General features: G+C 46.8%; 1 protein-coding gene and 1 long non-coding RNA gene across 5 annotated transcripts in view; both read left to right on the top strand.

Annotated features, from left to right (window-relative positions):
* The window catches only part of Ptprm (protein tyrosine phosphatase receptor type M), a 677957-nt gene that overhangs the window by 608485 nt on the left and 55077 nt on the right, over positions 1-14395 (top strand). The gene's annotated exons all lie outside the window — the stretch shown is intronic.
* LOC118238444 lies at positions 329-6020 on the top strand. Its single transcript, XR_004768778.1, has 2 exons — positions 329-2198; positions 5588-6020. It is a non-coding gene; the product is annotated as an uncharacterized LOC118238444 (long non-coding RNA).

The raw sequence follows: 14395 nt of genomic DNA, 5'->3' as shown, positions 1-14395 counted from the left end.
GTGCCACCCATGGAGTGGGCCTCAGGTGAAATGGAGCACACTAAGGATCCTCCTTCACCTGATTGGGAGAGCGCCTGCTGGCTTCCTGAAGGGCAGCAGAGGAGCTGCACAAAACGGTTTTATTGTTGAGCTGCATTTTAAAATCTGACTTCAGGAAAGCCCTGCTTTAGCCACATAGAGAAAGAAACCTCAAAAGAAAGTCTGCAAGTGGTTTTCTGTTGTGGTGGGTGTGGTCTGTAAGCACTATCCCTCTTTCTGCCTCTCTCTCTCTCTCTCTCTCTCTCTCTCTCTCTCTCTCTCTCTCTCTGTCTGTCTCTGTCTGTCTCTCTCTCTCTTTCATGTTACATCCATATTTTTATCTTTTTTTACATTTTATGTGGTTTTGTTTTTAACTGACACATAGTTTTGCACACTTACATGGTGCAGTGTGACACTTTACCATATATTTGCAGTGTGTGATGACCAGACCAGGATGACTGACATTTTCCCTCTGTGCTAAGAGTATCTTGAACTGACGTCATCTAGTGTGTGGAAGCTATTCTGTCAGGGTTGACACTGCAGCTCAGTGGCAGAAAGAACACTTTGCCTAGATGTGCAGGGGCCTGCATGCCATCCCCACTCTGGAAGTTACTCCTGCTGTCCAGCTGTGCACTGTGCCTCTCCCTCATTCCAGACAGCCTTTTCCAGAGGGCACTCAAGGCCGCCACTTAGGAAAGGGCTGCTTGACACTCTCAGGCCTATACTACTTGCTCATCCTTCTGAACTGTGTCACTGAGTGAGTGTGGCACCCAGAACTCCCTTCTAGCTAACACTGCTTCTCACCACAGTGTAGCTCAGAAAGCAAGTTTTCCATGATACAGTCTCTTAGTGTCTCTCAATTAAAACTGCCTTAAGCGCCAACATTTTTACCATTATAAATTTAAGAAACTATTATTAAAATGAAGGGCCCTGGAATTCTAATCCTTCATACTGTGGCCACCGTCAGCAGGGCCTGGGCTTCCGTTATCTTCTGGGGCTTTTCTTGCTTGTGCACTATTGTTCTACATTTGTTCCCCAAAGTTTTTGTCCACTGATCTCCCCACAGTTTTAGTATTTATATTAGAAAAAGATTCAGCAATAAGAAAGTAAATGAACACATTCCAAGACTGGTGTTTATTTTTTTAAAATAAGCTGCTTTGGAGATAAAAGGTCTGGGTTCAAAGCTTGTGCTGTCACAGAAGCTGTCGGAACCTCCTGAATTTATCAGGGTGGAACCTTAGTGTCTGGTTAAGTAGCCATCCACATAGCATTCTCTATACAGCCATGCCCTCTGCTCCTCTACAGAGTGCACAAATATGGAGGTAGGTGCCTGTATTGCCCACAGGTGACAGACAGAATGGACCCCAATGAGGATTAAATTCATCATGTAAATGACAGACACATGTAGGCCATTGGTTGCTCTTAAGAGAGTGTGTAGCTTCAGGGTGAGGAAGGTCAATGCCGTGGCATCAAGAGACTAACAGACACCATATAAACATAAAACTACCTCCTGTCCGTGAGAATGCATTGAGCCCACACAGAGTGTGCCTCGCTAACCAGGAAATACAATTGGAAGCACTCTTTAGTAAAATCTAGAGCCCGGGCTTCACCTTCTCCTACCTGGAGAAAGCTGAACGGAACATCTTTAAGAAGCCTTGGCACAATCCCTCGAGACCATCACCTTGATAGAGTCAGCATCCAGACGGACCCTGTGACTCACACCCTTGGCCTTCTCCCCACCTCCTCACGCTGAGACTGATAATGGCTGCCATGCCGGACGATGTCAAGCTACACTGTCACATAGGTAGATCTAGAGAAGAAAAACACCAGGGAGAAATAAATGTCTGTGCCTGTCAGGCAAACAGTGGGGACAGCCTGGCAGGGACATTCTATTTCTGTAGCCAGGAAGAAGAGGACAGGTGGCGGCAGAAGGTTGTTTCAGAACCAGGACATGAGAGAGAGTGACAGGGATCATTCATTGATTTGGTGGGCAGCTGGCATGATGCGGACTCTTGGTAGAAATACGAGAAGGCATGAGTGTACAAGCAGAGAGGGGCGGACCAGAAGCCACACTCTGACTCAGCCAGGGGGGGAGGGGAAGTCACTCCGGCCCGCAGGCCTCTGCCTCACCGAATACTTAGCTGTCATAGCCCCAGTGACATGCCTGTCTCTTTCTTCAGGTAAGGGCCGCCAGCTCCTATTCCATGGAACACTTCTCCTTCCATGTCGTTAGAAAAAGCCCGTTTCCTGTAAACCATTGACTCAGCACTGCACCTCTTTGCACTTGCAGTCTCCCCCCCCACCCCCGTACCCCGCACCCCGCCACCACCCAGTGTGCCTGATTGTCACCTTGGTCCATTACGTGAGAGGAGAAACCTGAAGCTCTGGGGGATTTGCATGTGGGGGCAAACTTCACTGTGAACGTGACAGACATTAGAGAGAAGGTTTCTAGAGGGCGCAGACATTAAAGAGACTCCGCCACCCAAAGCGTAGAAAACCACTCTAGTGGGGACTGCTTCCTGTGAGGACAGGGATCTGGTGAGGACTGCTTCCTGTGAGGGCAGGGATCTGGTGATGACTGTTTCCTGTGAGGGCAGGGATCTGGTGGGGACTGCTTCCTGTGAGGGCAGGGATCTGGTGGGGACTGCTTCCTGTGAGGGCAGGGATCTGGTGAGGACTGCCTCCTGTGAGGGCAGGGATCTGGTGAGGACTGCCTCCTGTGAGGGCAGGGATCTGGTGGGGACTGCCTCCTGTGAGGGCAGGGATCTGGTGGGGACTGCCTCCTGTGAGGGCAGGGATCTGGTGGGGACTGCCTCCTGTGAGGGCAGGGATCTGGTGGGGACTGCCTCCTGTGAGGGCAGGGATCTGGTGGGGACTGCCTCCTGTGAGGGCAGGGATCTGGTGGGGACTGCCTCCTGTGAGGGCAGGGATCTGGTGGGGACTGCCTCCTGTGAGGGCAGGGATCTGGTGAAGACTGCTTCCTGTGAGGGCAGGGATCTGGTGGGGACTGCTTCCTGTGAGGGAAGGGATCTGGTGAGGACTGCTTCCTGTGAGGGCAGGGATCTGGTGGGGACTGCTTCCTGTGAGGGCAGGGATCTGGTGAGGACTGCTTCCTGTGAGGGCAGGGATCTGGTGAGGACTGCTTCCTGTGAGGGCAGGAAGCTGGTTTTCTCGTGCATTTCTTTCACGTGCTCTCTGTTCCAGAAAGATGAGCTAGTTTCTGCTTTCCCAGCTCAGAATCCACCCCCAGGCCTAAGACAATGCAAAGCTGCTCTCAGTGGCAGCCATTCTCCAAGTGGAGGGTTCTGAGGGCTCCAGTACCCATTCCACATACCGTAGTCTGTGAAGAAGCATTTGTCCCCACATCCTAGCCTCCAAATGGAGGTGACCACTTGAAATTATTTCTGTGTAGAATTGAAAGAACTGCTTTGTTTCATGAAAATCTCAGCCTTCACTGGCAGCTTTTGTTTCTCTGCCCCCTGCCCCCACCAATGTGCCTCTCTCTTCACCTCTAACTTCTCTGTTACCCTTGGTCTTGTTTTTCCTGGCTGAGTGGTTCCTACATCGTCAGCCAGTTGCAGGTCATGTTGTGGATTCATTTGTTTTGTCCTGTTTGAGACTTGTTTAAAAACATTGCCTAGTGAATGGAGTACTCTTCAGCTTCCAACACTAAAGAGGCAGAGGCTTTGTAAAAGAAAAAAAAAAAATACGTGTAATTTCCCCACAGTGATCAACAAACTAAAGGTCCCAGCCACATCTATGGGAGAAACATCTTGCAAACACTTGTTTCTGGCTTTCTTAGAATATACAGTTGTAGTGACAGTTTACCCAGAAAATTCCTTTTAACAACCCAAGTTTATATCCAAAGTTATATTCATAGGTGCCTCTCAGGCCTGTATTCCTTATAAACTTGCCCTGAGAACACTTAAAGACATGTTCAGACTAAAAAGAAAAGTGATAAACAGAGGGCTGAGGTCCCGGCCACCTATGTTCTTATGGGACAGAAGTATGTGCCTAAAAAATGGAGCTTAAGCTTAATTCATACAGAATAATATACAGATTGGGAATAACCGTGCATAAATGCTCTTTGTAATTTTACATTGTCTTTTTTCTTAATCTTGATATGTTTATGGAACATAGTGTTTCGATCTACATATTCATTGCCAAGTAATCATACCAGGGTAATTAGAATGTCCATCATCCCAGATGGTGAGCATCCTTTTGTGGAAGGACATTAAAGATCTTCATCCATGTTCTCTACAGCACCACTCATAATAGCCAAGATATGGAACCAATGAGTCTATTGATGAATGGACAGATTTTTGAAAATGTGTTATTTTAAATCAGCCAGGCACAAAGAGATGAACATTGCATGGTCTGTTTTACGTACTAAATTTGAAACCACCACATCAAAAGCTTTTTAAATCTTTAAGAGGAATTTAGGTTTATACCTTATTTGAAGCTAAAAAAGACACAAAGTATGAAGTTTTAGAATTGGCTTTAAAAAAAAAGACTTTTTAATTTAAAAAAGAAATCTTTTTCATTTCCCAGTCTATCCTCTTTGATTTGGGGGGATTTTTAGTGGAAAGAGTTTGAACTTGAGGGAAAAAAATGTATTTATGTGACCTTTGTCCCTATATGCCTTCCTGAATCATGTATGCAGAAGTAGCTACCAACTGTGTGGACTGACAGTCAGAATTCAGAGGAGCTTGTACAGTGCTCACCTGAGGGGCCCGGAGGTACCAGAAAGTCTCACAAGTAGCATTGCACCATGTGACAGACTTCCCCTCCTAAGGGACATTTTGTTCAACAGGGGATTAGATACATGTATACATGAGGCCACCTCTTTTTTTCCAGGTTCATCCCTTTGTGAGGAGTTATTTCCATATATGTTCCATGGTGCTGGCTTTCCTTGGCCTCAACACCATGGACCTTGCAAAGCCAAGCCATTCCTTTAAAATGCCAGGCCACTTGAAGGTCAACAAGCAGCCATGCTCCTCTACCAAACACTGGGCTCAGCAAGGGTTACAAAGTCACCAGTGACCTCGACATGGCAGTGTGGAGTTTGTCTTGGGATAGTAGCATGATGGCTACTTTGTGTGGGCTTGCTGTACAGTCTAGGGGCTCCTTAGACAGTTAATCTGACCTATTTGGTGGGTTAAAAAAAAAATGAGTGCCAATTCAATTTCCTCTGTCTCTTAGCTTCTCATCTAAAATTCACTGCTAGAAATTTCCTGGTGCTGAGCCCTACACTGCCTTAGAACGTTTGTGAGGCCCTGCCCTCAGCTGTGTCTAGGGAACCAATTTATCTCTATTTTATTCATTTATTAGATCGAGTCTCTTTTTTGTTAAATAAAAGAGGATCCCACTTGTGTACTGAGGAAGGCTTAATTAAAGAGGATGGAAACTCATGAAAGCCTTTATTCCTTTGGCATGTGGACGCAGGTTTTCCCTCCACTGCTCTCTGTGACAGAAGGCAGCCAGGTCCTCTGGGTGCCAAACCACTCCAACTGAGAGCTGCTGTTCTCTTTCTCTCCTTGATCACCTTCTCCCTGCTCCTTCCCTGCAGCCTGCTCAAGTACCCAGCCTCGGTCTCTGGGAGTTCTCTGTGGAGACCAACACTGATGAAGGCACTGAGCCACAGCCAGGGAAGGCTGCTGTGTTGCAGACATGTGTCGCTTTGTCCTGTGCCTCCTCCCAGCTCCCCTGGACGTGGCATGCAACCTACACCAGGGATCAGGGACCAAAAGTTCCTGGCTCTGCCTCATAGACAGATTGTTGCTACGTGCCAAGCACCATGCCTTTGATTCTTGCCTGTGTTACGGTTGTTCATCAGGGGACCAGTCTGTACCAGATCTGCTTTGTCTGCCTCCGCCTCCCACAGTGTTCCCGGGCACAGGGGTACCACTGCAAGCTAAACGGGCTTGGTCAGCTGCTGTGGAGCGCGATTCTGGAACAGTGCTGATTGCAGTCCATAGAGAATAAATCCAAATAACAATCCATCTAACAGTCCATCTAGATGGGGTTCCCAGGACCACTCTGAGACATTGCCATGCCAAGTGATGTGGGCAGTTCCCCGCCACGGATTTCACTCCTAACTATACTTTGCCTACGCATCGTGCTCACAGTCAGATCTCTGACGGTTGGCCCTAACATTCCTTCCGATACACTTGGTGTCGGGTGTTGGTCTTGGTGTCCAAGACACCCTCCACCCAGAGAAGCCCTAAAGGAGGTGGTTACTGTACAGTTACTATATGGTTACTGTTGTAATTTAAGAAAATCGGTGCAAGATGCCATGGGACAGTGTTCAAACAGAGGGGTTTCCTTTTTAATTAGGAAAAGGGATCATAAAAGGGAAATGGGAGTGGGGAGACAGGCCTCTGAAGAAAGGAGCCACAGGAGAGAGGAGAAAGGGGCAGAGAGACAGGGGAGGGGGGAAGGAGGGAGGGGAACAGACAGCCAGAAGAGGGCAGAGAGGGAGGGTGGGAGGGAGGTGGGCGGGGCCCTTTTAAAAGGGAACATAGTGGATGTGCACAGGTGGTGCTCTTAGTGGCTGTAGCCGAGGGTGAATCCTGTCAGAACCCCAAGGACAGGCCAGTACAGATGCCTGAATACTAACAGTTACTTCACAGTTAGTGGGTGTATGCAGCTTTGAAGCCAGCTTCGCCAGCAGCCCCTCAGTCAACATTAGCTACCACTCTGCCCACCTTGCAATGTTCCCAATGCTGACACACAACTGTCAGTGGCAGAGATAAGTCAGGCTTTGTCCCACACGCAGTGCACACCCACAGGACACCCAGAGACGATCATGAAAGCAATACATTCTGCACCAGTCACCCTTCCTGTCCCAAAAAGAATCGCTGTGCTACACCCACATCCTGTATCCCCTTCAAAGTACAGAGGTCATCACCACTGGGGACTTTTGAACAGGGGTAAATTAGGGTTAAGTAGACAGTTAGCTTCGTCACAAACTGGAAAGCCTGCCCATGCCCACGCTCTCACACAAGCACACGCATGTAGTGTGCACATACAAACAACACCACCCACCACACAATTAGACCTCAAAGATACGATTTCATTTTGTTGTGTAAAGATATAGGGGTTCTGGGTGGGCAAAGGAAGGTAGTATTCAGAAATTCAATTTACAGTCTTAAAAATTTCTTCATGTTTTAAAATGTTTTACTGGGACCTAAGATGTAGTTAGTAATGTTGCAGAAATGTCCAAACTTTATTCTGGTAATCAATTGATAAATACAAGAAAAACAAAACCATGGGAGTATATAAAACATAAGAGAGAAGAACAGAATTATAATAATGGCTAATTGTAGAGGGATAAACCTATTATACCTAATGTTAGACAATATTTTTAAAATGGGAAAGTAAAGACTAGAATTAATCTGTCTTTGGACTTCTAAGGAAGACCGTGACAGTCAGTTGAACATACCTTTTTTTTTTTTTTTTTTTTTTTGAGACAGGGTTTCTCTGTGTAGCTTTGGAGCCTATCCTGGCACTCACTCTGTAGACCAGGCTGGCCTCAAACTCACAGAGATCTGCCTGCCTCTGCCTCCCACGTGCTGGGATTAAAGGTGTGAGCCACCAACACCCGGCTGAGCATATCTTTATTAAAAGAAATATGTGTAGATGTTAGTTTCTATCCCACCTGGTCCTGTAGCCCTTTAGTCCCACATAAACACGCAGAGGCTTATATTAATTATAAACAGGCTTCTTATTAACAAACACTTACAATTTAAATTAACCCATAATTCTTATCTGTGTTTAGCCTCATACCTTTTCTCAGTAGTAAGGCATTCTCATCTTACTTCCTCTGTGGCTGGCAACTGTGCCTCTGCCTTTCCTCTTCCTAGAATCCTCCTAGTCTGGTAGCCCCGCCTATACTTCCTGCCTGGCTACTGGCCAATCAATGTTTTTATTAAACTAATACCAGTGACAAATCTTTACAGTGAAGTAGATCATTATCCCACATCAAATATGGGGCTTGGGGAATGGCTCAGGAGGTTGACTACTGGCCTTGCAAGCAGGAGGACCAGAACTGACATAAAAAACTCACACAATGCATAGTGGCATTGTGCCTGCAGTCCCAGCACTGGTTATATGGAAGGCAGGCACAGACAATACCAACCAGCCTGGCCTACATGGTGAGGATACAGTCACGGAAAGACATTGTCTCAAACACACACGCACACACATGTCAGGTCCACAGGTCTCCACAAACCCCCATACAAACATGAACATATACGCGTGTCAGAAAGACCAATGTGGGCTGTGTAATCCTCCAGACTTTGTATGTTAGAGTATTTCCCAATTGTTTTTAATTGAGAAAATGAAGGGGGTAAAAACAGTTACTAATCTAAATAAGAGTTATAACTGAAATCACAGAAGTTTCTGAGGATGTATGTATGCACGTATGAGCAGGTGGCTTATATTCATAGAACTTGCTCCTAATTAAAGCCAATGTAGCCTTTCACTGTTGAATTAGAGGTTCATGTATTCTCATGACACCCAGACACAAACAGCCCTTGAGAAAGGAGTCAGAGAAAAGCACAAATCACTGCATTTCCTATTTCAGCCTTAAACATCGGGGTATGGGTGAAAACCACGGTCAGTATATGGCCAAGGTGGTGTAGAGGGAAAACATGACTGAAAGATACCATAGGAAACGTGGGCCAGGCTCTGGGTGTGAGAAGAGTAACACACACGCAAGTACAGAAAGCGAGCCTGTACCTGCTGTCAGAGCGAGCCATGGGCAGTGAGCCTCCTGCAGGGACAGCGGGGATTCGCCATTGTGTGGAAACTGGGGATTTATAAAATGGCAATGCTGTCAAACCCCACTCTTTAAGTCACAGCTGCCGACACTACTTCTACAAAGGTGTTTTATTATTGTTTGATGCCAAGCTCCTCCTCTTGTACACTCACCAGTTAAAATTCCAGGGGACTGGCGAACAATAACCACACAATTCTACACAGGAAGGTTTTTGTTTTTGTTTTGTTTTGTTTGCTTTAGTGATGTGCTTCGAAATCAATGTTTTGTCACGCAACCATGTCCACTTTCAATCAGATACTCTCCAGTTTTCCCCACAGAATAACTCTACATTGGCCTCTTGTGCACTGCAGACTTACCTGGCTCCTTTTAGTCATTTTCTCGTGGCAGTCTGTGTGTTTGGGAAATGAGCACACAGTACCCCATGCACCCAGCCATTTCAATTCTGCCTCCTCCCCCCTTTTTTCTACAGCTAAAACCAAAGATTTTTCATAAAATTCTACTCTTTGCCATAAGTAGCCTCAGGGGAGAGCAAATGCAGCTATCAAATAAGTGGTGTTCAGGGTTATTAATGCAAAAGCCAGCTGTGTTCCCTGTCACCATTATCACTTCAGCCCGTAAGGCGCAGTGGCACATTTTACCTTTTTACGTTTGGCCTCTGCAAAAAAATGAAAAGACACTAAATATGAAATTATGAGTCTGAGTGTTGTGGCAGTGTCATGCTGAAAACTCACATGAAGTTTTGCAATAAGAACTTACTCAGAAGCCACCGAAGGGATGTCTAATTCTCTGACTGTTGAATAACCAACTTTATAATATCTATTTTAGTTTATCGCCAATGGCAACAGTACTAATAAATGGATCAAAAATTTAGGGCCACTTTTAAGTACATAGCAGGAGCTTTACAATTAGTGCATAATACCAGGCTTGGCTCTCTTCACACCCATGCTGCACCTTACATCATTCTGGTAGAATGAGTCTGTACCCCAGAGCCCCCCAAAGCCTAGGCTGGGCCAGCGTCAGCCCAGTACCCTGGATCATCTGTGGCTTTGCCACCTCGGTATCCCACCCCATCCCTCTGCCTCTGGATCACTTCTGTGACCCCAATCCACACCATCAGCCATCCATCTTGATACGGGACAGCCCCTAGCTAGATATCGCCACCCATTAAAGGTCGCAGTGTACCATAGTGGGCTTCAAACTCCACCTGTCTGCTTTTGTAAATAACACTTCCTCTTTAATTTTTTTAATTATCCGTTTAAGAGAGAAAGAGAGAGAGACACCCTGTGCAGGACAGACGTAGTTTTGGAGGTGTCTCTCTCTCTCTCTCTCTCTCTCTCTCTCTCTCTCTCTCTCTCTCTCTCTGGCATGTCTCCATTGCTCCATGTCCTGTGCTGTTTTCTCCAGACTAGCTAGCTGGCCAGCAAGCATCTGGCCAATTCTCCTGTCTCCACTTCCCCAGTTTCCTCCTAGGAGTCCTGGGATTACAGATACACACCACTGGGTTCCAAGGATTGAACTCAGGTCATCCATCTGTGTGGCAAGCACTTTGATACACACTGAGCCACCTCCCAGTTCCAGATTTCTCCTCTGAATAAACGTGGCTCCCTCTCTTGTTAGACTCTATTTGTGTTCTCTGTATCTCTGTTTCTCAGGATCCAGTTTCCTGTGTCTACTCTGGACACTGACATATATCTGAAATAGCGAGAGGCTCAGGTGACCCTTGGACTTAGCCCCAAATCTGCTCCCCTCAGCTCCCTGAGGCAGTTCCTCACCTCAGCTCTTCTCTGTGGTTCACAGTGACAGCTGAGCCACCTGGGTAGGAATCTCTGAGGTGCAGTTTCAAACCCTTAACTACGCCCTCTCCTGTTGACTCTCCCGGCCCTGCCAGGCATGGGATCCTTCAGGACAGTTGTCCCTGTGTGTCCCCTCCTCTCTCAAATGGTAAAAGTCACAACTGCGGGACGGTCCACCTTGACCAGGCCCTGCTACCCCAGTCTTCACCCTCAGTCTTCTTCGTGAGGCTCGGGTAGAAGGCTTAGCGAAGTCTTTAGTAGCAGAGCCCCGCTTATACACTAGTGTGATACCTTTCTACCCGCTGCATCTACACTTGATCCATTTAGAGTTTCCAGGCTCCAGACATCCTTCTTGTAGCCACAAAAGAAAGTTTGAAAAAAAACACATGGCTTTCTTTCAGAATTTTGAATTTATATCTAAAACTAAGGACATGCAAGGTGTCTCCTCAAGGAAAACCATTTACCTTTAAACCCAGAGACCTGAGTTCAGTCCCCAGGATGCACATGATGGAAGGAGAAAACCAACTTTCGTAAGTGTCTTCTGGCCTCCACGTGTGATCTGTGGAGTGTGGATGAATGCACACACACACACACACACACACACACACACACACACACACACACAGGCACACGCACACGCACACACATGCAGGTACGGGCACACACACACACATGCTCATAAACACACAGGCACACACGCACACACAGATGCATGCATGCACACATGAATGCACACACATACACACATGCACACATAAAACTAATTAACATAAACCTTTTCTCAAGCATGTGAGCTTATCAATTGCAGGCCGGTAATATTACATATCTTCCCAGATAAATTGAGGATCTATGTAACTGAAATGATTATTTTTTTATATGTGTTAGATATATCTCAACTGTCTTACACAGATCAAAATAAACCAAATCTCCAAATCTGAAGGCAAACACATGAAACACTACCCCTGCATTTAATGGAAGAGAATGAGCTCCCTGTAAGATAGTCGGGTTCCACTTATGAGGTAATCATTGCTGCTTCTTCCTCTTCTGGAGTGCTTCACTCAGGGCGCCCACAGTGAAGCAAAACTACCAAGTCTGACCCTCACAGCAAGGTCTCTGGGAAGGCAGGGAGCCTGTCTTCCTAGGGTCAATATCCCAGCTGTATTTTTTTTTCACTCCTGTTGTTTTTACTCCTGGGCAATGCCCACAACCACATGGAGATGAACAAAGGTCTTGTTTAGTTCAAGAAAGGCAATTAGGCATGCAGGCTACTTCAGAAGGCAGCTTTCTGAAGAGTCCACGTAGACAGTAAGCACTGGGGAATAATACTAGCAAAGCCATTCTGCTGTCTTTGGAAGGAAGGTGTCTGTGTCCCCAAGGCCCTGCAGGTCTCAGCTGGAAGTTGTTCAGGAGAATGGGCTGCACTGCACCTGCTCTGAGAGGACCTGTGCTTAGAATTATCTCTTCCTTAGACAATGGCAGGCCTCTGGAAAGTGGGGGACGTACTGCTGTTTCTCATCCTTGCCCCCTGGTGTTGCTAAAAGGATCCCAGACAAAATACCTAGCTTCCAAAACCAGGCTGAGGCTGAGCTGGTGCTTGTGAGGGCTTGGAACATTGGCTGAGGGAAGAAGTGATTTCTAGCCTACTGAATTGATTTGTTTGTGTGGTTTTTGGGGTTTTGTTTGTTTGCTTGCTTGTTTTGGGTTGGGTTGGTTGGGTTTTTTGTTGTTGTTTTTGTTGTTGTTGTTTTTTCCCCCAAGACAGGGTTTCTCTGTGGCTTTGGAGGCTGTCCTGGAACTTGCTCTTATAGACCAGGATGGTCTCAAACTCACAGAGATCCGCCTGCCTCTGCCTCCCGAGTGCCTACTGAATTGAAACAGGTATGAAATGTGGGCTTTGAGTGTCACACAGGGAAAGGTCCACAAAGAGGCCTGGGGGAAAGAACAGGTTTGGCCTTGTTTGTGCTCTATACCTATTAGGAAATGGCAATCAGCAGATTAGCAGGGTCGAGTTTGTTGGTTTTCATTGTGTGTATGTGTGTGTGTGTGTCTGTGTGTGTATATGTGTGTCTGTGTGTGTGTGTGTGTGTGTGTGTGTGTGTGTGTGTGTGTGTGTGTGTGTCTGTGGGTGGGGTGTGGCTGAGAGATGGAGGGGGCAGGGAGGGTGTGAGCCACTTGGGCATTTTACATGTCAAGGCTGCTGCTGTCAGAGGTAGGTAGGTGTCACTGAAGGGCAGGAGACAGGATTCCTGTGCTCTGTTAAGAACTCTGGGTGGCTCTGCAGAGCTGGGAGCTCCAGAGAAACTCCTGAGCTCTTAGCTGCTGTGAAGGTGAGAGCTGTTTCTGTCTCAGCAGGAGGCCAACAAACATGTTAAAGGAGAAAACTGACCTGATGTAAAACCAGACTGCAAAGGGCTTTTCTGTGTGGGCAACATGGGGTTTTCTGCTCTCTTCCACTTGAGACTCAGGGTACACACCTGTCTTGCTAAGTTATTCCTCTTGGAAGCCCTGAGATGGAATAGTTAAGCTACCCTCAGCCTCTTCATGCTAGTGCTTGAGTGGCTCAACTAGGGGGTGGTGAGTTAGAGGCCAGCTGCTGTGAGACCCTCCCTGTCTTGGGAAGAAAGGAATCCAGGAGGGAAAGGGGAGGGGAGGGAGAGGAAGGGGGGAAAGGACAATCTCAACTCCATGGCACACTAGCTGTACAATCCGGCCACTTCCTGAGCTTCTCAGAGCCTGTCTGTCTGTGATCTGATGGCAGGGCAGGGACAGTCAGTCTCGTTTCTTAGGATGGTAAATTTTAAACTTAATGAGATAATGCACTTAAAATACTTCAAAACTCCCTCAAAATATGTTAAATTGTATTCTGTGTATCCTGGAGCAGCGTTGGTATTTCTGCCTTGCTTTTAAAAGCTAAACGAGCCACTGTGAGTGTCCAGAGGACCCTGACTTCTCAGCAGCTATAGTTAACAAGGAAACGGGCTGTATAGAAATTCCAACATGAAAGGAGCATGGTGTAGGTTGCCAGCCAGGGTTTGAAATTATAATTTGTAATATCCCTTACTCTGTGAACTAGAGAACTCATCTTACACAATAGAATCCATCCTTGACTGTCTTTCACTTGGGTTTTTGATTGTATTACAGCCTTTCTTTGCAAGGCTGGGTGGTGGTGAGCTGCCTGCCCCCCCCACACACACACACACACACACATTTCCTTCCCAGTGTGCCGGCCAATGTGAAGGAAATGGAATGAGCTACTGATGTGCTGTTGAAATTTCTAGACATTACCTTTCAAATGACATGGTCTTGCAGGAGGACAACATCTGACCTCACCTTCTGTCCCGTTCTGCTCCCACTCAGCCAGAAGCAGCAGAAATCCCATGCAGAGATGTGGGTCACACCTGTTCAGAATTTGAGAGGGATGGCTTGCAGAGCCCCTCTTTGCCTGCTGTTTTGGATTCCTCACCCAGAATCGATCAGGTCCCTGTGCACTTAGAGAAATTCCCAGTGGCCCTAGAGATGGGATAGGCTCATCGGTAGACTCAGAGCAGTGCTCGGGGGAGAACAGCTGGCAAGAAGGCATTTTCTTTGACCACCAGGGGAATGGGCTGAGCTAAAGTTGAAAAGCAAAGCCTGAACTTGGAGCTTTGATCTGCTTATAAGCCAGGAATAACAGTTCCACATCAATTCCCCAAGGCAGTACCTGAGGACCAAGCTATAGGCCCACTGGGTCTGAAATGAGCCCCAAGGATGACCCTTTTCAGCATTAGAAGAGGTAAATAAAGCCCATAGTTCCTTAGCTTCT

The sequence above is a fragment of the Cricetulus griseus genome, chromosome 2, assembly GCF_003668045.3.
Source record: "Cricetulus griseus strain 17A/GY chromosome 2, alternate assembly CriGri-PICRH-1.0, whole genome shotgun sequence".
In the NCBI taxonomy this organism is placed as follows: Eukaryota; Metazoa; Chordata; class Mammalia; order Rodentia; family Cricetidae; genus Cricetulus; species Cricetulus griseus.
This window is presented reverse-complemented; position numbering and strand designations above follow the sequence as displayed.